Source organism: Heliangelus exortis, chromosome 2 (genome assembly GCF_036169615.1).
Source record: "Heliangelus exortis chromosome 2, bHelExo1.hap1, whole genome shotgun sequence".
Classification (NCBI taxonomy): domain Eukaryota; kingdom Metazoa; phylum Chordata; class Aves; order Apodiformes; family Trochilidae; genus Heliangelus; species Heliangelus exortis.
The window spans coordinates 109,589,873-109,615,328 of NC_092423.1; the positions used below are offsets into that span (position 1 = coordinate 109,589,873).

General features: G+C 40.8%; 3 long non-coding RNA genes across 3 annotated transcripts in view; 2 read left to right on the plus strand and 1 right to left on the minus strand.

Moving 5' to 3' along the window:
* The window catches only part of LOC139793186 (uncharacterized), a 46,961-nt gene that overhangs the window by 4,287 nt on the left and 17,218 nt on the right, over window positions 1-25,456 (plus strand). The window lies entirely within an intron of this gene.
* Window positions 3,867-9,455, minus strand: LOC139793187 (uncharacterized). Its single transcript, XR_011724539.1, has 2 exons — window positions 8,926-9,455; window positions 3,867-7,561 (listed from the first exon to the last, which is right to left on the minus strand). It is a non-coding gene; the product is annotated as an uncharacterized lncRNA (long non-coding RNA).
* LOC139793762 (uncharacterized) lies at window positions 18,053-20,902 on the plus strand. The gene is made up of 2 exons (XR_011724785.1): window positions 18,053-18,393; window positions 18,692-20,902. It is a non-coding gene; the product is annotated as an uncharacterized lncRNA (long non-coding RNA).

Sequence of the window (25,456 nt, forward strand, 5' to 3'; positions counted from 1 at the left end):
TTTTAAATGGATACCTTTTCATACTTACTCTAAATTAAAAATTCTTTGCAGTCCCTTAATTTGCTTGCATTTGTTGACAAGAATTTTTCTGTGATAGCCAAAGGCACAGTAAGTTTAAATGTTTATTAACTTCCATTAATTAATTAATTGAATGTCATTAACATATTATTGAGTGAAGGGTTTCCATTATATTACAAAAGGATTCTTAGTCCTATATTTCTTTTCTAAAATGCCTCAGAGCTTTATTTAATTTTTATTATTAAATGCTTCTTCATTGGCAATTATAATTTTTATCATGAAAATGCTGTGCATTTACCAGATTTTTTTTCAATAGCATCTCACTTTTTTTTTTGAAGAAGTGGTGCATAATGTAGCACGCTAGACCTTTGATGTTCTCTGGAAAATGAGCAGTGACTGGAGGGCAACTCCATCCAGCTATGGGTTACTCTAGTCTCGTGGGAGAAAAGTTAAGTCCTATTCTGTCTCCTACCAGCTGGGAACCTGCTGCTTCCCTCTGTCTGCCTTCTCAGCGTGTTTCACCTGTCCCCTTGCCAATCCCTGTCTCTTCAGAGAGGCTGTGGAGCAGTAAATAGGAGGTGGATCAGAGCAGCAGCGAGCGGAGCCGGAGGTTTGCTGGCAGGGCTCTCGGAATCGCTCTGAGCACTGAAGCTGGCAAGGGGTGAGGGTGAAGCAGGTGAAAGGGTGTAGTCACTTAAAAAGAAGAAAGGACGGGCAGAAAAGAAGAGTGGGAAGAGGGATGAAGGCAATTTATCAGGGGTGGTTAAAGAGATGGTATTCACAAGTCTATTTTTCTGCCTTCAAGCTTTAATGCTTAATAAAGCAGTAAAGCAAATATCTGTCCTTGATTTCCTTAGAGCTGTCTGACAAACCCAGATAAGAGTTGCCAAAGATTTCTCTTCAGTGAGTGACTTCAAGGCTGGCTTTTCTTTCTCAAATATCCTTTGCTGTGCATTTTGTTTTGTGTTGAAGTGTCACTATTTCTGGGCACAGCAAAGTGACATGGCATTTTTCTGTCCCTATCATTGATGTTACTTAGTGTAGCACCTAACTAGTGCAGCTATTTCATGACTAAAGAAGCAGAAAAGTCAAAAGATGCATTTTCAAATGTGATCTCAGAACCTGAAGAGCTAGACTTCCAGGCAAATTCAGGATGCAAGGAGAGCTCTTGGGCACAATAACGCCAGTGGGTGTTTTCTAGTCAAGTCAGGAATATAAGACCAGAAGAGACCTCTGAGGCAACAGTTCTCTTCTGTCACAGACAACCACACCACAGCGCATTTTCATGAGCCGGTCTAGCTCCACCTAAAAATTATGTTTTTTTTTTTTTTTTGTTTTCTTAGCAAAAGATTGTACCAGACCTTCCCTCTAATGTTTAGAAGCCTTCCTGTAATTCTTGCACCATACTGAATTATAGCTCTTCTTCGAGGTTATAATCTTCAGAGGGAGTATGCACCTGCAGCTTTCATTGATGACATTTCCAATGGGCTTGTTCCCAAAGCCAACAAAATCAAAAGCAAATCTCCCCCATGTTCATTATCAATAGTTGGAACTTAAATGTGTGCAGATCAGGAATGAACCCATGTTAGTAAATGCTTTGTATTACCGATACCTCCCTGACATAGATTCAAACCCCTTGAGGTTGTGGTCTTAAAACTGAGGCATCATACGTAAGTAATTTTGATCTATGCTGTTGACATTATCATTCAGTAAAATGTGCTGACTTGAGGAAGATGAATGCATTGTGCAACATATGAGAATTATCTCTTACTAATTAATCCCTCTTTGTCTGTAATCTCATGAGAAATATTTTTTCAAGTATGGCTGGAAGGAACATATGACTACCTTGGTATTTTCTGTAGTCTTTTTATTTCAGTTTAGGGCCTTAAACCAAATTTTCCAGATACATTTTTTGTGTGTTTGTAATCCTAAATCATTGTAACCTAAAACCTGGATGAATATTAAATAGAAATCCCCTTCTAGCTAAAAATAGGGCTAATTAACTTCCGTAGTTAGAAATCTAGTTTTCCTCCCCTGGCTTTCTTCCTCCATGTGTGTTTCTTTTGCAGTCTCAGCAGATTTATGTAATGCCTCAGGTTGAGATTAGACTTTTTCTAACTTACTTTTTAATTGAGTTTGTTGTTTAATATTAACAGCTCTACAAATGAGCCATTATTGGGTTCTGATTCTCAAAACAACTTGACGAAGGTCAGTAATTTCTGTGCATTAGTGTTTGCAGAGCCAGATCTCTGCAACCATTATACTCAGTTAGAACCATCAGGACAGAGAATACCCTTTAATTATATTAAAATATTAAAAGGTTTGATTTTCATTTTCCTTGAGGGTAATTTGCATATTTTATACAAGGTATAAAGGAAAATAAAATCTTTACTATAATAAATATTAAATTTAAAAATTATTCTTGGCTGCAAGCAAGCTTCATTCAAAATCAACTTGATCAGCACTCCCTTTCTACACGTTTTCTTAACCATCATCTTATTTTTTTTTTAAACCTTGCTAGGTCTTTGATAAATTATATGTATGTGGACTGCCTATAAAAGCCTTGTAACTGTCTTTCCTGCTCAGAGGTTTATTCCTGAAAAATTTTCTCAGAGTCAGATTTTGGTGAAGCAAGTTCTTTCTTATCTGGTGGAAGCTGAGTGTTAGTCCTTCGTCCTTTCCTGGAGACAGACAGCTCCACAAGGAGCTGGTCCCCAATCAGGAACTGGCATGAGATCAACAAAATGAATGTTGCTTAGTTTTATTTTCTTGACAAATGATTCAGTGAAAGTTAGTTATGGTTTCCCACAATAAATTTAGTAGTTTTCTCCACAGTCTTTATTAGATTTCATTATAGATGCAAAAGAGTGTATTGTCAAACAGCTGATTATTTTCTTTACTTAGCAAAACTGACAGTGGTGAGGTGGAATGGAACTGATTAATAAAAATTAGCCTGGAAGAGATAATTAAATTAAATTAAAAGCAATATGGAAAACAATAAAAAATATTAAAACACCTTTTCAGTGGCTAGAGATCTGCTGTTAATCTAAGTGTCTCTCAGTGTCTCTGTGAGATATGAATTAATTTTTATTGTCATGATGGCTCAAAGGGAAGCCATGGTAGAGGGAAGACAAGCATCCTGTTTTCAAAATGGTCTGTAATTTTGGTTTGCACAATTTCAGTTCTCTACTTTCAAACATATAAGGCTTGATTATCAGTACTACCGAACAAAGCCTGTCTAAAATATGGGAAAGAAGAGGGGAGATTACAGAAATTGGCAACATATTTTTTTCTGTCCCTCCTTCCAAATGCTAATTAAATTTGGCATTTGAAATCTCATTTCTACTCTTTCCAACCTTCCAACAATATCAAAGCAGAATTTTAACATATTAAGAGTAGTATAATATGTTTAGTCTCCCTATTTTTGAATTTTTTCTGGTAGATATTTCTTGCACTGATTTTGGGAAACTTGGTTTTGGACACTTTTCCCATCCAATAAATAATTTGTAGCAAACCTTTCTATTAGTGTAACACGTAGCATTTTGGGGAACTTCAGCAGTTTGTCTCTGAACAATAAGAAGACTGTCTTGGAAAGCTCTGGAAAGGATTTAGAGGTCAAAGAAGACAAGTCACTCAACATGAGTTCCCAGTGAGATGTTCTGAGAAAAGACTGATGTGGTCCTTTGATATATAAGAAGGGGAGTTGTGAGTAGCATAAGGAGGTGTTTTTACCTCTATCTCACACTGGGGAGATTAACACTGAGAATACTGAATACTCTTTCTGTCTCTTAGCACTGCTGTTATAACTATGGTGGTCTAAGGATACAAGGAAGATATGTAGTAAGGGATGCATTTTTTTTTACTTTATTATTTTTTTTTTTTATTGGACCTGATAACATACTTGGAAAAATACGGAAAAACGGTTGGGCATATTGGCCCTTCTTCACATCACAACGTCTGCCTTAGGAAAAATTGGCAAGAGTACAGAAAAGAGAAATAAAAATTATTCCAACCTGGGAAAAAATACAATTGGGCAAGAAACAGAAGTAACTCAAGATGTTAATCATATGAAGAAGAATACTGAGTGCATGAATGTCTTCTGGTTGCTAAGGGGCAATCTGAATCAGACATGAAAGTAATACTGAGGAGGAAAGACACAGCTAGGAATGGAGCAACAAACGCAAATAAATAAGAAATAAGGCACAATTATAAAAAAAAAAAAAATAAAAAAATGCAAGTAACCATACCGTGTGTATATGTGCAAGCATGTACATGTACAGGTGCCTCAAATAACTTTTGAACTTGTTTCTCTGCAGCCACTTCTCTTGGCACGGGGGAGGTCTGAAAAGCAATTATGTTTCTACAGGTTTCATGAAAGTATGTGGTCAAGAATAGGTGAAACCTCTCTCAGAAGAATCCTGACAGAAGTCTAATGATCTGTACATTTAGGGCTATAATATGAGTTGTCGCGTTAGTAAGACACAGATAATCCGCAAGTAGTTGGGGAAAAGTCCTTAAAAATGTTCTGTATATGGGAAGAAACTTTAATCAGAGCTCACAGCTTGTTAGGCATCAAAGTCAATCACCCATGAAACATGAATCCATAGGGGACCAAGCTTTATTAGTCCCAAGCCTATATTAGTTGTATAATACTTAGGGTGATTAGCTGTTGGGATAAACTTCCAAGGGAGAAGTGGGTTTGCCATCTTTTGAAGTCTTTGGTTGTCTTTTTTGGAAGACAGTGAAACACAAGTAATTGGGTTAACGACTGGAGTAAGTGAATGCAATTGTATGGCCTTTAGAATAGAGAAGGGGAGGCCTGGTGATCTAATGAGTTCTCCCGGCCTTAAAAATCTGCAAATCCATGAATTATAAGTGCAAAGCAAGGCACAAGCCTTGTGAGGAATCGGCAAGATGCCATCCTGCTAATTAACTATATAGCCACTGCCAAACAGTCGTGTACATCCAGGTGAAAGCAGCCCAGCTTGGCCCCTGCGCTGTGCTCTGCTCTAACATCTTGCATTGTTGTCAGTGGAATGTTAATAGGTGATGGCAGCACAACGGGGGTGAGGACAGACAACTGGGAAAAGTTTAAGATAATGTCATCAGAACTGAGGGCTGTCACAGCACAATGGCCTCCTGCTGGTACCTAAATGCAGAGGAACTCACGGAAAATTAAACATCAAGGCATGTTCATTTGAAAAGCTGAAGATAGGGATCCTATAGCAATCTTCTGTTACAATGGGCTTATTTCTGCTTTAATAAATGGACGTGGAAGCAGAGGACCAATATTTGTGTGTTTTTTCAATGTGGCCAGAAGCCGTGTGCACTTTATTGCATATTTCATTTAGATGGAGGAGCATTTATCTACTACATTGAAGATTAGAAAGTGTGGATTCATAATGGATTCAGATTCTGCCATGAATCTGCTTCATGTTTATGGTCTCTTTTAGATGCCGGGTTAGGAGCATTTTCAATGTCAGCTGCAGAATGAGCATTTTAATTCAAAAGTACCTCACAGTTTGGACATGGTAAGAGCACTCCACCAGCCAGCTACTACCACTTACTCGATAGATAAAAAATAGCTTATTAAGAAGCAGTATCTTTGTCAGTTTGGATTTTGTGTCCTTACATAAGACATACTGCATTGCAGGCCCAGGTATTGTGCCAAAAGTTTGATAGAAATAAGCCTGGAGTTTCTCTGTAGACTTTAAAGGAACTAAGACAAGGCCCTGAATTTCCCCCTTCTGTATACAAACGACGTAGTGCTCTGTTGTGATAATTGCTTAGGACGTGCTAAAATAATATACAGAGAAATGTGTGATTTGTACATATTTGTGTGACTCCAGCAATTATTACTTCAAGAAAAATACTGATTATTGTAGGAGGAGCAGACTGTAGGATAACACAAAGTGTTGGCAAGGCTGCTTCACAATTAATAATGTATGACAGGTCAAGTAACTAGCAACAGCTACTTGTTATTCTTTTGTTAGCTATGAAACCGTGTTACATTTGGGTATGGTTTCCATAAATATCTAAGCTTGTGGGTATCTGGATCTAGAATTTTTGGCTTCCATCCAATTATAATTTGGATATTATCTTACTACTTACTACCTTTTAAATCTGTATCATTTAGTACAGGGCAGCCACCTAGCATAAATACTGCTGTGTGACTGCTGGCATTTTGTTAAAGTTTTTAATCCCTAAATATTTTTCAAGGCTTGCCTATACTCATCCTTTAGTAGGTTAACTTTAAGCCAGCAATTTCACAGACTTTTTGAAGAGGTTTCCTGAGGAAAACATGTTCCTCTTTTAATAGTTTTTTAAATTCCTTTTAATCAATTAAACATTCATTTAACAACGAATGATTTAACAAACACCTCACAGGACCTGTCACCTCTAAAAGGTAATGCAGGATTAATTTCTCTGGCACTTATATTCCTTCAGTCTTTCTAGAAATTTTAGCAAATTTGCTGTATTGGTCAGAATTCTGCACCGGTGAGAATGTAGCTTCATGTTTTCACCTTCTAAAGTTTTTTTTTGTTGGTATTTTTTCCCCCTTTATTTTCCACTGTTTTCTGACATTATATTGTGTTGATGTGGAAAGCTTTGATGGAACAGTAGTCTTTCAGTGTGACACATCATATGTAATCTTTCAGTACTGTCCTTTGTCCTGCAATATCTGACAGAGAGACTACCTGCACAGCAGATGATGTTTTCCAGACACCAGTGAAAGCCTGATGTTACTTCTGAAGAATGCAGCAGCTACACTACAAACTGGGACATCACCACTCTAAATCTGATTCTTCCACTGGTTTCCCACTAGAAACAGTTGCCCTGAACAGATTGCTATGAAGATACTTTAAAAACTGGTTACCAATATCTGTAACTTTTCCACTTGTGTGAAAGCTGAGAATGTAAAACGCAGTCCTCAGAAGGTTGTGGGATCATACAGGAAAATGCTGGGCTGCTGGTGCTAATTACATGTGCAGGAAGATCAGAGTGCTGGAGGTGAGCCTGACTCTGCAGAGGTGTGCACAATCATAAATATGAAAGACCTTTCAGATTGTGCATATGGTATTTCATATTGGAGGCAGTGGGAGTCATTCTGTTATGTTATCCTGTCAGATCTAGCACACTGAACAGGACAGGACTGGCTTGGTATCAGAGGCTGAGAGTTCCTGGAAAATGCTTAAAATATTGCAAGATGTGCTTCCAGTACAAATCTCTCAGGTCTGAGGTGAGAATTTAACACATTTCCTGTGTTTCCTACTCTTCTCTTACCCTTGTAATGTAAATTGCTCTCATGCTGTATCATGATACAAACATCATGAAAAAAACACCATTATGTCTGTACCAGCCCTCCTGAGCTTGTATTACATGGATAACAGTGTTTAAAATGGTACCATTAGAGTTCCTGGATTCGATGAATATTCCACTGAGCTCATGACTGTGTCTTTCTTTAAGTATAGGGATACTAATCCTTCCTTTTCTTGGCAGAAATCTTCTTGGAAGAAGTCTATTTGCCCATCTAAAATCCACCCTGTTATAATTAGAAAAGAGAATTCCATTTAACTTTCTCTCTTGATACTACATACTTCTTTGTAAGAAGTAAAAAAAAAAAAAAACCAGAAAAAAAAAAAAACCAACAAACCAAACCAAACCAACCAACCAACCAACAGCAACAACAACAAAAAAACAACAACAAAAAAACCCCAAAAACCAAAACAAAAACACAACAAGAAACCATTTTGGTAATGGTGGAATAATTCTAAGACAGAAATGCCCTTTAAGCAGCAGTTGCAGTAAAGCACTTAGAGTATTTTGAGGTTTGTACATATAAAGGCTCTCCTCCTCTATTTTGGTTGTGTGCTTAAGTACCTTTGACTTCAAGAGGATGTACCTTTGACTTTCAGCATATCTAAAGCTAAAATATGTTAACTGCTCTTCTGAGTATTTATGTGTTCCTAGTGCAGGACCTAAGCTTATAAATTGTGCTGAATTCCTAGAGATGAAAGATCTATTGTTCACGTTTCTTTGTATCTTCTCCTTTAGGATAAGAGCCACAGTACTTAATAAAAGGTAATAAATAGAAATCAACTGATTTATGTGGGCATATGAGGTCATATGATCTCCAAAACCACACCAAAAAAAAAAAAAAAAAAAATTCTGGAAATTATATAGAAAGCATATCAGAGATGGATTTGTATCATATATAGCTGGCCTGCCATGTTGGGAAAATTGCATACATTTCTTATAATACATATATTTGTTATATATTTATTATATATTTATTGTATCTATGCATAAGTGCTAATAAATGTGTTTTCAAAAGGTTTATTTGAATCGGCCTCTACAAAAAAAGGAAAAGAAAATCCTGAAACCCTTCAAGCAAAAGCTTTGAAAATGGACAAATCCTTCCCACTGCCCCCATCAATAAAGCACTGTTCTGGCTCTGCTTTAGGAAGACAAAAGTGCAGGAAGTTTAGCCCCTGAGCTGTGAGCGAAGGCCCAGTGACACCGTGAGGTGTTGCAGTCGATCCGGATCAGGCACCACCACGAAGTCAGTGCCCTCATGTCCTGCAGCAGCGCCTCATTAGCTGGGCTGGGGCTCTCTGTGGGGGGGTAAGCTGAAAAATGGAGATTCCTTGTTGTGCCCAGGAATTTTTGGCTTCTTATGGCTGTGGCCTGAGAAGAAAGGGCAGTGTCCCAAAGTGGAGGAGCTGGTGGCAGCCATGGGAGCACCGTAGAGGCCCTGTTGCACCAGGCCATGGCAGCAGCTTCTGGGGCAGGCTGAGGCACTGCAGCCAAGCGAGTCATTGATAGAGAGCTGAAAGCATTTAATAGCCCTGCAACGACATTACAGCAGGGTTGGAGAAATAAATACAGGAAGTGAACCCAAATTACCTTGTAAAATGGGGAGAAAACAGAGCACTTGTTTTGCCCTGTTTGAAGCACTGGAGGAAGCCCCAGGGCCTGGCTCTTCCCTCACACACTCGGCGGCTGCTGGAGCTGGTGGTGTTGGGCTGATTTAGAGATGGTGTGAGACCCAACGGGGATTTTAATGGCAGCAGACATGAGTGGGTTAAACTAACACCATGTGCAACAGCAGGGACTAAAAGGGGCTCAGGATCACTTCAGGCATGAGAGAGCTGGGAGGCTGCAGTGCTGAGCTCTTCAGGCATCCTGGGGTGTATGGCTGCCGAGCTGGCTACGAGGTCTTGCCCTGACCGGAGCTCTCTTGGCTCTGCTGGGCTCCCCGGTGCAGTTGGGCTGGATCATGCCTGACACGGGGGGGGAGAGAGAGAGAGCAGGAGCGGCTCCAGCCTGTCGGGCGGCGGAGCAGGTTGATGGATGTGCTGGCCTGCAAGCGCTCGCCACCCCGGCCAGTCCAGCCCATCCACAATGAGTTACAGTTTCCCGGTCTCCCTCCCTGCGCCTCCTTCCCCCCCCCTCCCTGTTTCCCCCCCCCTGCTGCCCTCCCGCCTTCTTCCCTGCTGCCTCTGGGCCTGCAAGGCCTTGTCCTCGCATGGCCGGGCTGCCATCACCCTGCTGTTGAGGCCCTGGGTGAGGGAGCAGCACTAGGACATCCTCCCTTCTGCTTTCTGCCCAGGAGACATTTTCCTCTCTGGCTGAAAGGGACTGAGGTTGAAGGAGAGGAGGGACCGTGGAAGCCCAGTGCCGGGGGCCTGGCTGGGGAGCGGAGCCCATTCCCAGCCCTCATCTTGCCTCTGCGGCCTCCCACCTCCTTCTGGGAAGCTGTCCACAGGGGAGCCATCCATCCGCCTGTGGGGCATCCCGAGGAAGTTCACAGCTCAGCCCTCTCCCAGGGAAAATGTGCTTCAGACCTCTTGTGTTCCCACCAGCTTCTCCTTTCCTCTGCACGCATCTGTTTTCGTTTTCTTTACGTTTATACTTTAAAGATGACGTTCGCCCCTCCGCATCCCTTCCTTCTCCATGCCACTACCCCCTCACACACCCCCCCTGCCCCAGGAAGATGAATTTCATCTGTGCCTTGAAGCAGGGCAAGAAACAATAAATATTTATGGGTACCAAGGGAAGGTTGAACTGTAAACCACCACTTATCCCTGTGTCTCTTATGTAAGGAATTAGTGTTGCAAAATTTACATTTGGGAAAAAAAAAAAAAAAAAAAAAAAGACAACGAGAGAGAAGCATTTCTATGATGTGAAAATGCTATGCCTTACTCATTTAAACTGGAGCAAACTGCATCTTCGTAAGGCCAAATCTGGGGCATAGCCTTTTAACTGTAAAGACCAAATTAAACCAAATGGCCAGAATTAAACACACCAGCCATCGCTGAATGTGAAGGTTCAAGTGATGAGGAAATATGCGTGTAGCAGATCACTTTTCCTACACTTTTATTTGAATGAAGTCTTAAAGTGTTTTTTGGAAACAGTTTTAAGTGTATTCAGAGATAATGTACAGATAAAGACACGTTAAGAACATAAAAATACCAATGCATGCAGCCAAGCACAAACAGCTTATATACCTCTAAACCCATAAGGGGCCATAATAGCTGTGTTCAGTATGGGTTGTTAGAAGGCCGGGCAAAGATAAAACTCCAATAAAAAGTACATTCTTTTATGTTGACTGTTAAAGGAAAGGCAATGTAAAATTAGGATTTATGTTTGTATGGGCAATCAGAGGAATAGAGGCCCTTTAATAACCTGGTGCTGCAGGAGCTGGAGCAAATTCTAGCAAGGTCTCAAGAGCTCTCTCTTGCAGTGGAAAGGGCCTGAGGGAAAAGGCTGAAAGCCTGGAGCTGGGCAGGGAGTAGAGGGATGCTTGGTATATTGGCTGTGTCCTGGTAAATCTTGGTGGAGTGCCTAGGCTCAAAGACCTCTGTTTTTTATTATTCATCATCCCTGTTGAAGTAAGCTTTGGTGTTTGCTTCCAGTGACCATTACTCTGTGGCTTTTCTTTGAGCAAGGGTGATCTCGAAAGGAATTTCACACCAAAATCAAGTTGCTATTGCCTTCAGTAAAAGCAAGATCATGTTCTAAAATTGTCCATTCTGGTTTTACTGTAGACCTGTAACAGCTGATTCAAGTGGTCAGGGGTACTATGCTGGTGCATAGAGATTAAAAAATCTCCAATGGAGTAGCACATGGCTGCTGGAGATGGAGCATTTCTTATTTTAGTGAAACTGGTCTGGTGAATCCAAAGAGTCATATAGACACAATACTTAGGGATATGTCATAGTTAAGGTGTTGTCAGTGTTAGGTTAATGGTTGGAACTGGTGATCTGGGAGGTCTTTTTCAGCCAGGGTAATTCTGTGATTCTGTGATAGCAGACTGAAGCTTGAATTTTCTCTGACTGAGGCTGAGAAGTTTCTTTCTCTGCTGCTCTCTCAGAAGAGGAAGAATTGGAAGAAACCCCAGTTACTTTGTGACTTTAGCCTTCTGTATCATACTTATCCCTAAGAAATTCTTCCAAAATCTTCTTACAACATTCTTGGTTTTTTTTTTTTGTTTTTTTTTTTTTTGTTTTTTTTTTTTGTGTTTTTTTTTTTTTTTTTAATGAATCTAGATACTGTTTTCTGGCTTCCAGGAAAGGACAAGTGAAAAGAAAGACTGCAGATTAGTCAAACTTCATTGTCACAATATAAGATTGATAGCAGGATTTTCAGAGAAGATTTTTTCATGAAGAATTGTTAAAAGATGTGGTGTGACAAGGTTTTCTTGTTTTTTCACTTCTATTCTATACTGAATTAGTTTTCATCTTGAGTAAGAAAACAGTTAAAATATGCTCTTACACAAAGTTTCTCTAAATCTTTTGGAGGATGGAAGAGGAAAGGAGGCTTTTTTTGTCTTATCTTGACACCAGTAAGTTAATTTCTTGTGTACAATAGGATTTGACAGGCCCTCTGAAGCAGAGCTTTTGGAAATTCAGTCCAGGGAGCTGAAGCTATATGAATGCCAACAAAAATCATAAATGGCAGGAACGCCTTGGAATAGATGTGCTACAAAATAGATTTTTAGAGTATTGTGAAAGCTATAATCAAGATTTTACAAGTAAAGGTTTGTTTTCAGAACTCTTAGAAGGTTCAGGATTGCCCAGTGGTACCTTTAAAAGCAGCTTTCCTAAATTTAGGGCTGATAGCTGTTGGACAACCCACGCATAGGGTGTTTTGGGTTTTGTTTCTCCTTGATAGTGTTCATCTGAATTTTCAAGGGCTTCAGGGTGGAGAGGAGGAGACAGTGCATGAGACTGTTGTGTGAGGACATTAATTTTAGAGATGACAGTTCTAAATTTAGCAGTGGAAGTAGTCAGACTTTAGTCTGACTAAAGCAGCATAGGTATGGTCTACTAAATTCCATCTGCCTGGTGATTTTATTTAAAAGCACAAGTGACATAAGAGGGGTTTCCAGTGTCTTTTGCAAGTCATGTAAAAAAAATAACAGCAGTTTATAATTATAGATATAAGACTAATGGAGCCTGGTTGCCGCTAAATTCCTCTGCTCATGTTTTGAGATGTGTGGCACAACAGGAGAAAAAGGTCCTGGGAAGCTTGGGATTGAGAAGAGAGAGGAAGATGTGAAGTGTCTTGTGCAAGAGGCTGTTGCTGTCTGGCACCATTCTGGTGCCTCTCAGCAGGTCTGGGGGCATTCTTGCAGCCCTCAAGTGCTGCAGGCAGCAGCACCCAGTTCCTCTGCAGGTGGCACATCCTCACCCAAGTCAGTAGTCCTCTCTCAATAGGACACAGGGAACACTGATGATGTGGGTAGTATTTTGCAGAAACGACATTAAAAAGCTTCTTCACAATTAATGCTCCTAAGTGTTCAGCAATAGTTTCTTTGGCAATGAAATTAATTTGCTTATAGTGCCCTAATCCCAGTTCTTCCTGGGATTCTTCTGTTCCTCTCATTCCCTCTGAGCTTGCAGATTGGATGCGGTATTTTCCTCGTTTTTCCGCACTAATTGGTTGGGCCATGTTGCTGTGCACCATTAAACATATACTATATGTGTAATATATACATATATACTTTTAATATATACACATGTACTTTACTATCCACTGCAAAGAGGTTGTGTTTCATGTTGAGTCTTAATTAGAGTTTACCAAAATGTTTTTTCAGTCATGGAAAAAAATGTGCAAAGTTATTACTATGGTAATATTTATTATTTAATTACTTTTCAGTAATGTCTATAATCTTTTGGGTATGTTTTAGGCACTCACCTTCTTGGGAATGAAATACCTCTAGCTTTTATTGTAATTTAGATCCTCAGCAGGCTAATAGTTCTAGATGCAAGTCCCAGTCCTTCCTACCTTGCTACACATTGATCCAGCCAATCCTGTGTGTGTTTATTAAACCATGGAATACCCCAGAGCAGTAGGGAGCTCCCTTACGTACATAAAGCAAAAGGCAGAAATGTGGGCATAGGTTACACGATTTGTGCAAATTTGTCCAGAAAGTCAGCAATGAAGTTGAAAGCAGAAGCCAGGTGGTCCAGCCTATATCTCATGGCAGGTCTGTACAGAGAAGGCTGGAGTGTCCTACAGCATCAAAGAGCTTTCCAACTGGGCATCCATGGGTGTCTGCTGAAAGATTCACCACAGGTAACTTAAAAAAAAAGTCAGTGTGGCACACATGGAACAGGGAATGCATGCTTGCCCTGACCTTAGTGTCCCCAAGGTTGGAAACTATTTGGAATAAGTGAGTTATTAAACCAGCTGGCTTGGATACTGCTAGCACTGAATTTGTTGTGGCACAAAGCTTAATACAAGAAACTAACTTGTGGATAACTGCACTGTGGTGCTTCACTCCTGTGCCACCAGGGCAGGCACAGCTCAACAAACCCTAGAATATGAAGTACATGGTGGACACTGGGCAAAATTGTCACCATACCATGCTGTGGCTTTCAATAAAGCAAGTTTTGAGAGCTGGTTCAGTGGATAAAGGGAAAAAAAATCTTTATAAGTGTTTTTGATAAGAAACACAGCGTGAAATCTGGCTGGAAGTTAGTTACATCCTCACCTGATGAGGAAGTTTTCTACAGAAAACGAGTTGTGAAAGCCTGCTTGCAATTAGATGGAACAATTCCAGGCTCTACAAATACACTTTCTGGGTCCTGGTTTGTCATTACCAGATTGAATCAACTCCCCTCTGAGCAGAGCAGCCAGGTAGGGATCAGGTCCAAAGCACATGCTGAAGGCTTTTAGTTCTGGATAACATCAAGTGAATTGGACTAAGATACCTCTGAGAAAGGGCTTGATATCCAGATAGGAGAGGTCATAAAAGCTATATGAAGGGAAGAAAGCCAGAGGATTGAGCTGGGTTGCAAGTGAGTTTCCAAGATCAGAGTGTTTTATTTAAAAAGCAACTACAAATCTTGTTACAAATGATGAGGGACCTAGGAAGGGATTAAGCAACCTTATTATTTGTATGAACCCTCTTATGACATCAAATCTACCCATAAACTAATAAGGCTTGTGAGATGGCAATATCTGAGCAGAGGGCAGAGCGAGTCTTCCCCTGCAAACAATGATAGGAAAAATGTCTCTTGGCTTTGAAGAGAGGCCCATTGTGTCCAGTCAGATGCAAAGGCATCTTGTTTAGATTCCTGAAGGAAGAGTCTCAGGCTGGGAGGCTGGCCAGGAGTCTGGGCAAAGAACAGTGGGGGAGGAGGCTGAGGGTGCAGACAGGGGCAAAACATCATTAATGGTAAAAGCATTAAAGGGAAGGTGGCAAGGGAGCAAAGGGACCTAAGGATCGTTACATTTTCAGAAACACATTTATGGGTGTGTGTGTGCGTGGCATGGATATGAATGTGGTGTACTGAGCTTGAAAGTAACGTAATTCTGTTATAGTTACTAAAAAGAAGGTGTTTAAATCTCTTTAATTTCAAAAATCACAGCTTCACATGTTTATCTTATGTACTTATACATATGGTTAAATTTATCTTTTCTCCCCTATGTACATAGCTTTCCTTGGTAAGAGGCCGTGACACTACCATCATTTTTATAAATCTCCCTTTTACAGTTGCTCATCATTTTCCAAAATGCTATATTTGTTTTTATTTATTCTACAATTGATCTTGGCTCAAAATAGAGTATTTTAAGAACTTGCAAGGTACACCACAGGCCAGTGTGTGTATTTTGATCTCTACTTACATCTTTTCATCAATCTACATGTTTATATTTCTTTCTTTATGGGGACAGAGAGAAAAGTGGAGACAAATAAATAAAAAGAAACATGGCATTGCTAATATAAATGACCAGGCCATTGCTTCAGTTTCAGAATGCAATTAGATCTGACCTGGGACTGGAATTCACTTCTCAGCAGGCCTGCTTAATGATTAGTTTTATTGTTTCTTCATCACCCCTACTGGGGGGTTCATTTTTACTGGTAATGGAAAAACACTGTTGCCCCTGGATAAAAAGCTGGTCATGAAAGACAAAGGGCTGATTGAGGGCTGCTCATACCACCTCTTCTTTTGCTCTCCTGGCTGACAGCAGGAAAAACTGAAAGGGGTCAAATCTTAAAGGGCCTTAGGGGTAAGGAGCATCTAACTGCACAGAGAAATTAGCTGGAAAGGCATCCATAGCTTTGAGCAGTCCTGGTCACTGTTGTAAGACAAATTGAATGAGAATCTCTGCAGCAAGATGTTGCAGGTACCAGACATTGCTGGCATGGTCGGTGTTGAGTCTGAGACAGTAAGCATGGTTAGCAATATAACTGTGGTTTGCAGACACCTGCTCACACTCCCAATCCCAGCGTGCAGCTACAAGTACACTTCTAGCAACAGCTCGAAATTTCCCAACAGCTGCAACAGGTAAAGACAAGTTTAAGTCCTTGGCAAAACCTGTGTGCCGGCTGCTACCTGTTCGGAAGTGTTTCCAAAGTGTTTATTATAAGCCCTGGCATAAATAATAAGAATACAAATAGTTCCTGTTTGTTTGCTTCAGTTCACTGGGTACATGAAATATGCAGTGTGACTCACAAAGTTGTAGGATGAGTCTGAGGTGGAATTACAGACGTTGTGCTATCTGATATTATGAGATGTAACAGGTGTCTGTGAAGGCAGTTTCCCCATCTGGAAACAGTGCTTCAGGGAATTTAGGCTGCTGGTGGAGGAAAGGCTGGTTGGTTTACACCAGTGGTGTTAGGTGAGCTTCCAGAGGATTGGAATTGGTGGTTTCTTCAGCTGAGCATCTATAGGCTGAGGTGTGTACTGAAACCACAGTAGCCAAACGTCTGAGTTTGCAGAAGCTTAATTGGAAGCTTCATGAAAACAGATATGAAGCTGAGAGAGCCTTGCCAAAGAGCATTGTCACTGCTACCTCCCCACACCAGTTCAGCGTGGGGAAATAAAATAAAGCCTGCTAAAAATCTTGTTACTGTAAGTACAATACTACCCGATGGTGTAAATTAGTGGTCATTCAAGGACTCTGCTGCACCTACACTCATCACAATAGTTGTGGAACTGTCCTCTAATATTTAATGTTATAATAAATCACTTAATAATGAACATCCATTTTTTAAAATAGCATCTACAACAGGGCATATCAAGAGGTAGTTAAAATGACCCAGGATGCGTGTAACGAGAATGTGGTCAGCCGTGAGCCTCAGGCTTGCTCTCTCAGATGAACTACAAATAATGATGAGATTTAAACTTGACAACTTTATGAAATGAATTTGAAGCAAAGGACCTGAAATCTGAAAAAAACAGGGGCACGCCAGTGTCATCAGGCTGTGTATTCACCTGAGAGTTGAGCCCTCAGAAAAACATACTTTCATAGTCTGTTCCAAGTGGGTAATTATGCCTCAAATGTTCCTAATTCATAAGGATATCAGGTCTTACAGACAATTATTATGGTGTCAGTTAGGGCCCAAATTATGCATGCTCTGGCACATCCACATCACTCGGTATCCCTAGGCTGTACAAAATTCATATCTACAGCCTGCTGGCAAGTTTCAAACAATCAGATTTGGAGTCAAACTGCTATAAGGGCTGGCAGGAGCTGGGGATGGGCACTGAGCCTTGTAGCACATTCCCAACAGCCCTTCTGTGGTTTCTCCTGTGTCCAGCAGTCATCACCAGAGCCACTGAGGTGGCTCTTCAGACCAAGGTGTTGGAATAAACGAGTCCTCACAAGGCAGGACAGAATATAGCATCCCTTTTTCCTTCCTCATCTCTCAGGGAGTGGCTTCAGAAGGACGTGTGCCATTGGATGGTCACCAGGGCCTCAGGCTCTTGGACTGACACTCCTTGCTTTTGCTTTGGCAGTTTCCCAGGAGAATGAAGAGCACATGTCCTTCTTGAGTGTATTGTGTAAGACTTAGAGCCAAGTGCTGTTGACACAGAGATTTGACAAGACATCTGTGCAGAGCCATGCCTGTAGAAACTTCTCTTGAATTTCCCTATCTTTTGCAAAGCTGGCATATCAGGACTTCGGTAGTGTAAGACTCTCTGGGAGCTGCCTGGCTGCAGAGCAGGTCAGGGTGGGCTGTAAGGCTGCTTTACTTGTCCAGTTCTTTGTTTGACTTGCAGAGGTAAGGTCTTCACTCCCAGTTCCCTATGCATATGCCTACATAATACTCCAAGTTCCCTGTTGCTCTTCCTCTCCATCTGGGCTTTGCCATGTGCATGGGTGTTGGTGTGTCCTCCAGATCCCATCTAGCTTTATAGGCCATTCAAGCCTGTTCCATGTGGACATTAAGGCACATGAAGCCTATGGAGGCAGGTACTAACTCTTCTCCTGGTAGGAGTATCATTAAGTTGAGATGGGAGTCTGGAAGGTGATAGACCCACACTTTCTCTTGGCTCCCATTTTTTTTTTTCCTGCTCCCTGGGTTCCCCAGTTCTCCAAGGTTAGCCATAGTGGTGTGTGTCTAGTAGTGCTGTGTGTTAGGCTTGTGAGGTAGACACAGTGCACTAGAAATGTGCTGTTGGGATGTCACTGAGTGCTGTGGGACTGATACTATGCTTAAGGGTGTTGTAGGTGATTGTGCACTTGTGGGCTCCAGCATTGCTGGAGTGACCTAACAGAGAATGCTTCATACAGCTGAAAATTTAAGGACAACCTCCAAAGGTATTTATACTTTTAACTCCAGTAGAGTTTGGTGTGTAAGTTGGAAATAGTGCTAAATAATATTTTTTTGACCAACCTTACAGAATAAAAATATCTGTGGAATAACTGGAGGTTAAGCTCTAGCCTTTAGCATCTTGAATGACTAAAGCTTCATCCTTTCTCTGCACCAGTTCATTTTATGGGGTCCTGGTTTCCTGGGGATGAAGAGAGATAATAGTAGAAGGAGAAGTATAGATGCTGCCAGAGTGGAAAGGAAGAGTTGTTTTGCAGATCTCTAGGCTGGTGAATGCAGCTAGTCCTGGCCTCACACAAAAGGTAGGAGACAATAAGTATAAGAGGTGTCTGTCTTCTCATTTGGCTGAATTACACACTAAAGTAATTTATAACAAAGGGGAAGAGGTGTATTGTTAGTAATTGTTATGTTGAGGAGAAAACCTCACTCACTGATTTAGCATCCATTTCCTGATTTAAAAGAGAAGAGAAAACGATAGTGGAGGGTGAGGAGACTTGTCAGGGAGCAGTATGGATGGTAGGAGCATTTCAGAACAATTTCAGCCAGATTTCTGCTAGGTTTGGTGGATGCATTATCTCATCTCCTCTTTTTTTTAATTAGAGTGGTAGGCCCAGCACACCCAACAGGGATGCCAGATTAATTCACCATGAAGCACAGCATCAAACTCAAAGATGGAGAACAGCAAGGCTTCTATGGAATATTTGCTGAAAAGCATGATGGGAGATGAAGCAGAACTATAGAGGATATTAGGAAATAATCAAATGCAAGATCAAAGTGGATGACCTTAATTTCCTAAACTTGGTTAATTATTTGCTGCTTGGCCACTTAATCTAGTGACCAAATCACAGTTTATGATTGTTGATGTCAGAATTTTTGAGCCCGGTCTGCTGAAAACTGCACTCAGCTCTGCAAGCCTGAAAATCCCACAAAGGTAACTCTGACTGGCAACTTCCTCTGTGGCGCTGGTGGCACATTTGAGTTTATGGACACACATGCTGGTTTTATGAGACCCTGAGAAAAACAGATGGGGTTGCTGGAGATTCAGAATGTCAGTGTCATGCTGGCTTGCCATGTAAATCTCTTGCTGACGTATATGATAACCGTCATGCTAATAAAACAGAGGATGCTTCTGATGTGCTGTTGCGTGCCTCTTCATCAGGAGAAGTGTAAGTCAGAAAGCAAGGAAAATATGAAGGGGTACTTATTACTCCAGAACAGTTGTTTGGTTACAATCTTAATTAATGCAGTGTCTGATGAGCTCAGGAATCTTCTCACCAGATGGGAAACCTTCAGACTGTGCACCAAAAAGCGGTGATTCATAAGGATGAGTCGGAAAACCCACACACTGAATAACCAGCTGGCTAGAGCCAGCCAGGAGGGAGCTCTGAATTTCAGCTAGGATGTGCCTGAAGTCACAGCCATCACCAAGCCTCAACAAAGGTTGTGGGAAGGTTTCTCTATCTATCCATATTCCAGAGCCCAACATTCTCTTTGAAGTGTGCAAAAGCAAACAGCCAAATGCTCTTCCACAGTTTAACCATGGTAAAGCTTGCAGATTAGTGTTTGGTTGGATGGGGAGACGTAGGCTCTGCCTTCTCCTTAGTCTGGACAGAGAAGGAAGAAGGAACCAAATCCTTTTCCAAGGCTCTTCTCATGAAAAGGTGTCCTCCTTACCAGGTGCAAGACAGGATGAAATGGAGAAGTTTCTAGTTTGTGCCACTGTCAGGTGCTTGTAATTACTATGAGATTCATGGAACCAGAGTGAGCAAAAATCAATGGTGCTCTGTTGTTTACTGCTTAGGACACTGTGCTTGGAGGGGAGAATCCTTTTTCCAGGCCCCATGTCTGTATATATATATATATATATATATATTAACCTTGTGTTGAATGAGAAGTGCAGAGATGTCAATGACACAAATTTCTCCTCCTGCTCCACTTAAACATGGTGTCCTCACCAGCAGGTTTTGTGGATACCTCATTTTATCAATGTGTGATGAGCTGGTTCTGAAAGAACCTGTTGAATTTCTTTCCTTGAAGGGTGGAAACTAAGAAACTCCGTATTTCCATATCATAAGTGTATTTGGAAGTAAAGGTGTTTATCAGCTCAGATTCTGGCACTTTTGCAATTTTGTGGAAGTAAACTCCTTCAGCTCGGTGTACTTCATGTCAAGTAAGAAGGGTTCCAGTGACTTTAGCCATCCTCAAGCTTATGCAGCATTTATGTCACCATTTTAGGTTCCTCATGTCCATCCAGTCCCATATATACAGCTTTTTAAATAAATTGATTGTAGTTTAAGAGTTCTTTAGCCTCCGAGATTTTTGTTGTTATTTGATATGTTTAGAGGTATTTTCTACATCCCATTATCATTTCTTATTCCTAGGCTGTTTCTATTTGACTGAAAGAATCAAACAGAAAGAAGAAACACTTGTCCAAAGTGTAATTAATTTCTTTTCTAAAAAAATTTTCCATGAAAATGAGGCTGTGAAGTGTATGGATGTTGGAGCTAACCACAAACCCAGAAATATTACAGAAATAGCTCTTTCAATTGTTACCTGAACTTCTAACATCAGCAAAATTATCTGCCAACTGTTTAAAATCCTGTATTTTGAATCTTAAGAAAAGTATGCTGTCAGTTCTGGTTTGTATGGTTAAGGCTGTATTTTCTCCAAAGAGCTTTCTGCCCTTCATTAGAATATGGACATAACCCTGTACAAAATGGTCTTTGACTTTTTCCTGATGCCTGTAAGACCTTTCATGTTTGTATTCTTTTTATATGTCTGCTTAGTTAAAATAAATTCAAAAAGCCCAAACACCCACGAGGTTAAATGATCCATATACAGAAATGTGAATAGAATGTCCAAAATGACTCTTATTTTCCCCAAACCATGTAACTCATTGACTGACTCATGGTTTACAGCAGTTTAGGCACTGCAGGGTGATGACTGTCAGGTGTCAGTAAGCTGGCAGCTTAAAAGTTGCCTCTTTAAGCAGTCCCAATCAAATGAATTGCTCACTGTGAGCTGGGGTGGATTCTGGCCCCGTGTTTGCTGAGACACTCTTGGTTGAGGCTCTTGTGATACTGCTGGTGTCTGGCTCTCCCTCCTGTGGTACATTTTTCCCTGCCATGGGCTGGAAAAAGTGGTTAGAGGTAAGACTAAGAGGGGGTTCCAGAGAGCCAGTGAGTCTGAGGCTTTATCTAAACAAAAATTGTACCAGTTTAACTGAACCTATTTAGAAACGGAGGTTACTGAATTAATGCCACCCCCCCTTTTTTTTTTTTTTTTTAGGATAAAGTCTGGGGAGAAACATTATTCATGCTGGTACAATTTATACTGTTTCTAGTGGCTTTATTTTTCCCTTCTTACTGTCAACAGCACTTTTGTAACTCTTCTGTGCATATTCCAGCATATTCCTGGACGATAAACCAGAAACTGGGTCCCTTGCTGCTTTTGCTTCTTCATTTCTTCCTTCATAAGTTATTTCCTAACTTTTCTAGCGATATGAATGTTTAGCATGACTCTGTCAGTGTTCACTTTTAAAGACCAGGTAGCATTTTCTCTGCTAGGCTTGGGTAGAGACACCTTTCAGATAATTTCTCTTAATTTGTTGGGCAGTGTAGTGTATTCAGTAGGCAAAGGGAGAAACTTTAAAGATGTAGAAGGATCCTACCAAACCTAAAATTTGCTACATTGAACAGCAAAAAAATGGTGTTCACACAGAATTTTCCCTCATATCTAGATATTGGCTCTGATTGACAGTCAGAAAAAGCTTGTCATACATTGCAGAGAATTTGTGGCAATATATTCCATGCAAATCAAGAGATATAAGGAGGAGCTGAAGTAGAAAAACACATCTTTAAGTTAACTTTTTTTTTTGTTTTGTTTGCTGCCAGAATCATTCCTGGCACCTCACAGAAAGGCTTGGTGATGAGTGTTGGTAGAGATGTGCCCAAGAAGCATCCCCTGTGAGCAGGCTTGCATGTTAAACCACATGACTTCCAGGTCTCAAGGAAGGTGTGGCTTTAAAATGGAGAAATCGCAGCAGTGAGCTGGAAGAATGACTTTTCCCCCCTTCTGTAAGAATAATGTCAGAGCTGTTATTACATTTGGCTTAGGCAGTGGATTGGAAGTGTTTCTCAGAAGGGAAGTGCTTCCAGTTCCATGTCTCTTTCAAGAGCTCCATTCCCATGTACTTGCTGGAAACCTTTCAGGAAACCACATTCCCTTTCCCTTCCCTGTTCAGCAATATGATCCTTCTCAGCCAGAGTGGCTCACAGTCTGCTGCCTTGGCCAGGCCTCGGGAAGGAATGTGACAAAGAGGGGGCAAAAGTGCTGGCACTTCCAGTGCTGTCCCATGCTGTCTTTCAGAAGGAACATCTCTCCTCCCTTCTCCCCCCCCCAGCCTTATGAAAGGATTTTCTACATCCATAAGCATGTTTAGAAAGATCCCCAGTCTCTAATTTTCCATTGTGTGGTGGGGGAAGAATGTGATTTTAGCTGGGAACAGTCACATGGCCAGATCCTCAGCCTTGTGTGAACTGCCCAATGCTCCTGAGGTCACACTGTGCTCTGCTCCTTCACACTGGGCTAGGATCTTGCTCCCTGAGCTATCCCTGATGGCCCAAAATGATAGCTGGTGTCTGACAATACCCACATGCAACTTGGACATCACTGCTGTGCAGAAGAAATGCCCTGAAACCTTGTGCTAGTGCCATTTTCCAGACAAACAACAATTCATGAAGACAGTAGGTGCAGAAATGCTGTTTATATTACAAGTTTCAATGAATAAGATAAAGGGGTGAGGAATAAGAGAAGGGATCAAGGAACTGTTAATGGCTTGGAGGACAGAATTGTATTAGGGAAAGAAATGCAAACTTGTTTTGCTGTTGCTAAAAGCCCAGAAGATACACATTTCATTTGTCAGAGGAATATTCTGATCGGTATTTTTTTTCTGTCATAGCAGTAGGCAACAGAGCTTGGATCCCAGCCAGTCTTTTTAATCCTCTCTTGAAACTAAACAAAACTAAACAAATTAAAAGAAAACAACAAGGCAGGATAATTAAGCCAACTCTGTTAGTTTAGACAGAATGGAATATTGGGCAATACCATCCTGGCATGGAATAATCACCCCTCGCTTCTGTGCCACAGGAACAGTTAAGCCTTCCAAGATGAATTTCCAGCCATTGCTGTTAGGATGACTGTGCTGTTTTCTTATTCTTTATTTTAATGCTGTTTCATTTGCTCAGCATTTTTACAGTTTGTATTGTATGGTGCATGGGTGGTAATGATTAGACAGTGATTCTCAACACAACAGTTTCTCTTGAAGCAGAAATTTACCCACCCTGAGACAAATGCTCTCCAAAACTAAAGCAAAAAAATACAGGATGTAAGTCCTACAGCCACTGAAATCAGAGAAAAGTCCCTCATTGACCTCAGTGTGCAGGAAGACTGGGAGACAGATAGCTGTTCTTTCCATGTTTTGAAAGACTTAAGAAGCTGAGTATTCCTGGAAAAACTGGGCTAGGTACATGACCTTTGTCAACTATCTGGAAGCTGCAGGTGCACAGTAGCTCTAAAAATTACAGTGCTTATTTAGGCATCAGAAATGTCTTCAGGGCACATGGTTTCAGTGAAGGAGCTTAATTTTTATTTTTTTCATCTAAGTGGTTTAGACTGTGGACATCCTGGCTGAGTGGGCAAGGGTTGGGAAACTGAATTTTATTCCAGTTCCTGATGCTCATTTAATGTGTTGCCTTGTAGTAGCTGTTAACCTTGTTGCACTTATAACTCATCTGTAAACTGGGAATAACAGTGTTGCCTTCTTAAGTTTTGAAGTCTGACTAAATAATGTAAGAAACTATGTGAGGCCAAAGTTATTCCAGGGCTAATCAGTTGCAGAGACGGAGCTAACACAGAGGACTGTCTATAACTTCACACCATATACATTTCCTTTACAGAAGTGGTTCCCAACCTTCACTGGCCCATGGGAAGCCTAGCAAGCAAGTAATGTGCTGCATATAACATATGCTTTACTCTTTTCCAGTGGGCTCCATTTTAACTCTTTAATTTCTAGCAGCCACCAGCAACACAGAGGAATTATGCAGCATCAGACTGGGATAGCTAAACTATGACTGTTAACTTCACCTGGATTTTAGAAGTGTAAATGAAACCATTAAGTAGAGGTTAGGATTTATTTGTGTGTGTGTGTGTGTTCTCCAGTGGGAATGGATTTTGCACCCAGAGACTCTTCAGGCAAAAATGAAGGATTTCTTCTTGTGTTCATGAAAAACATACTGTTTAAAATATCAGATGACTCTCTGTGTAAAAAAAAAAAAAAAAAAAGTGTCATCACCTTCACTTCATTCCGTTAACCCGTTTTCAGCTTCAGCTGTGCAGTATTTATCTTCCCCTATTGTCATATATTACACAGCTGCACAATGGCAAGTGTTTTTTTTTAAAAAAAAAACCCTCAAACAATAAAAGCCAAACCCAGGTCAGAAGTGAGGCTCCCAGGAGATGGGAACAACGTAATGAGTAACATGTCATTAAGAAGAAAAGTGTTTGCTGAAGAATTGCATGTCAGAGCTACAATTTTATTTACAAGATTTCAAAGATTAAAATTGTAAGAAGAGTTTGAAAAAGTTTGAAGGTCTGAGCTTCATGAAGCTAAATTATGTAGTTGATTTGTACTAAAGCAATAGGATCAGAAGGATTTAACTGATTTTAAAGGGATTATCTGCCCCTGAAAAATGTCATGGTCCATTTGAAAAGCTGCTGAACTGCAAGGTATGAATCATATAAATATTTTCTCAACTCTGCCATTCACTCACTACCTTCATTTTAAGTAAGACTTGCTTAAGTGTCCTTCAATTTAAATAACTTGAAACTAACAACCATCTCAGACAGTCTTGACCATAACTGGTCCTTGTTTTTCACGAAACCATCACACTTATAACGTGTAGCAGTCAGCCTGGTAAAGTGATCTGAAACTTTCTGGAAAAACCACACTGCATAGGTAGTCAGGTGAGTGCAGCCATCAGGAACACTGAGTCCAGTGAACCTGCTCCAGAGCACTGCCAGCACTGCATCTCTGGCTCCTCTCCTCCTACCAGGAAAGCTCTGACAAGGGGCATAACATGCTGGCCTAAGGAAGGGGACCCCCCACCCAGGACTTGCATGCATTTGAGTGATTTATGAACTATGAGCATTTTGGCAGCCTGAAATATTCTGTGCCCATGGGCCAAAACTGTTCAGCAAGACATTAGAAATTTGGTGTCTACTAGTCCTGTCCCATCCCATCCCGTGTGTTTTTCTGAAGATGCAGAACCTCCTAGGATGGAAGGCTAGTACCAAATCATGTGCAGT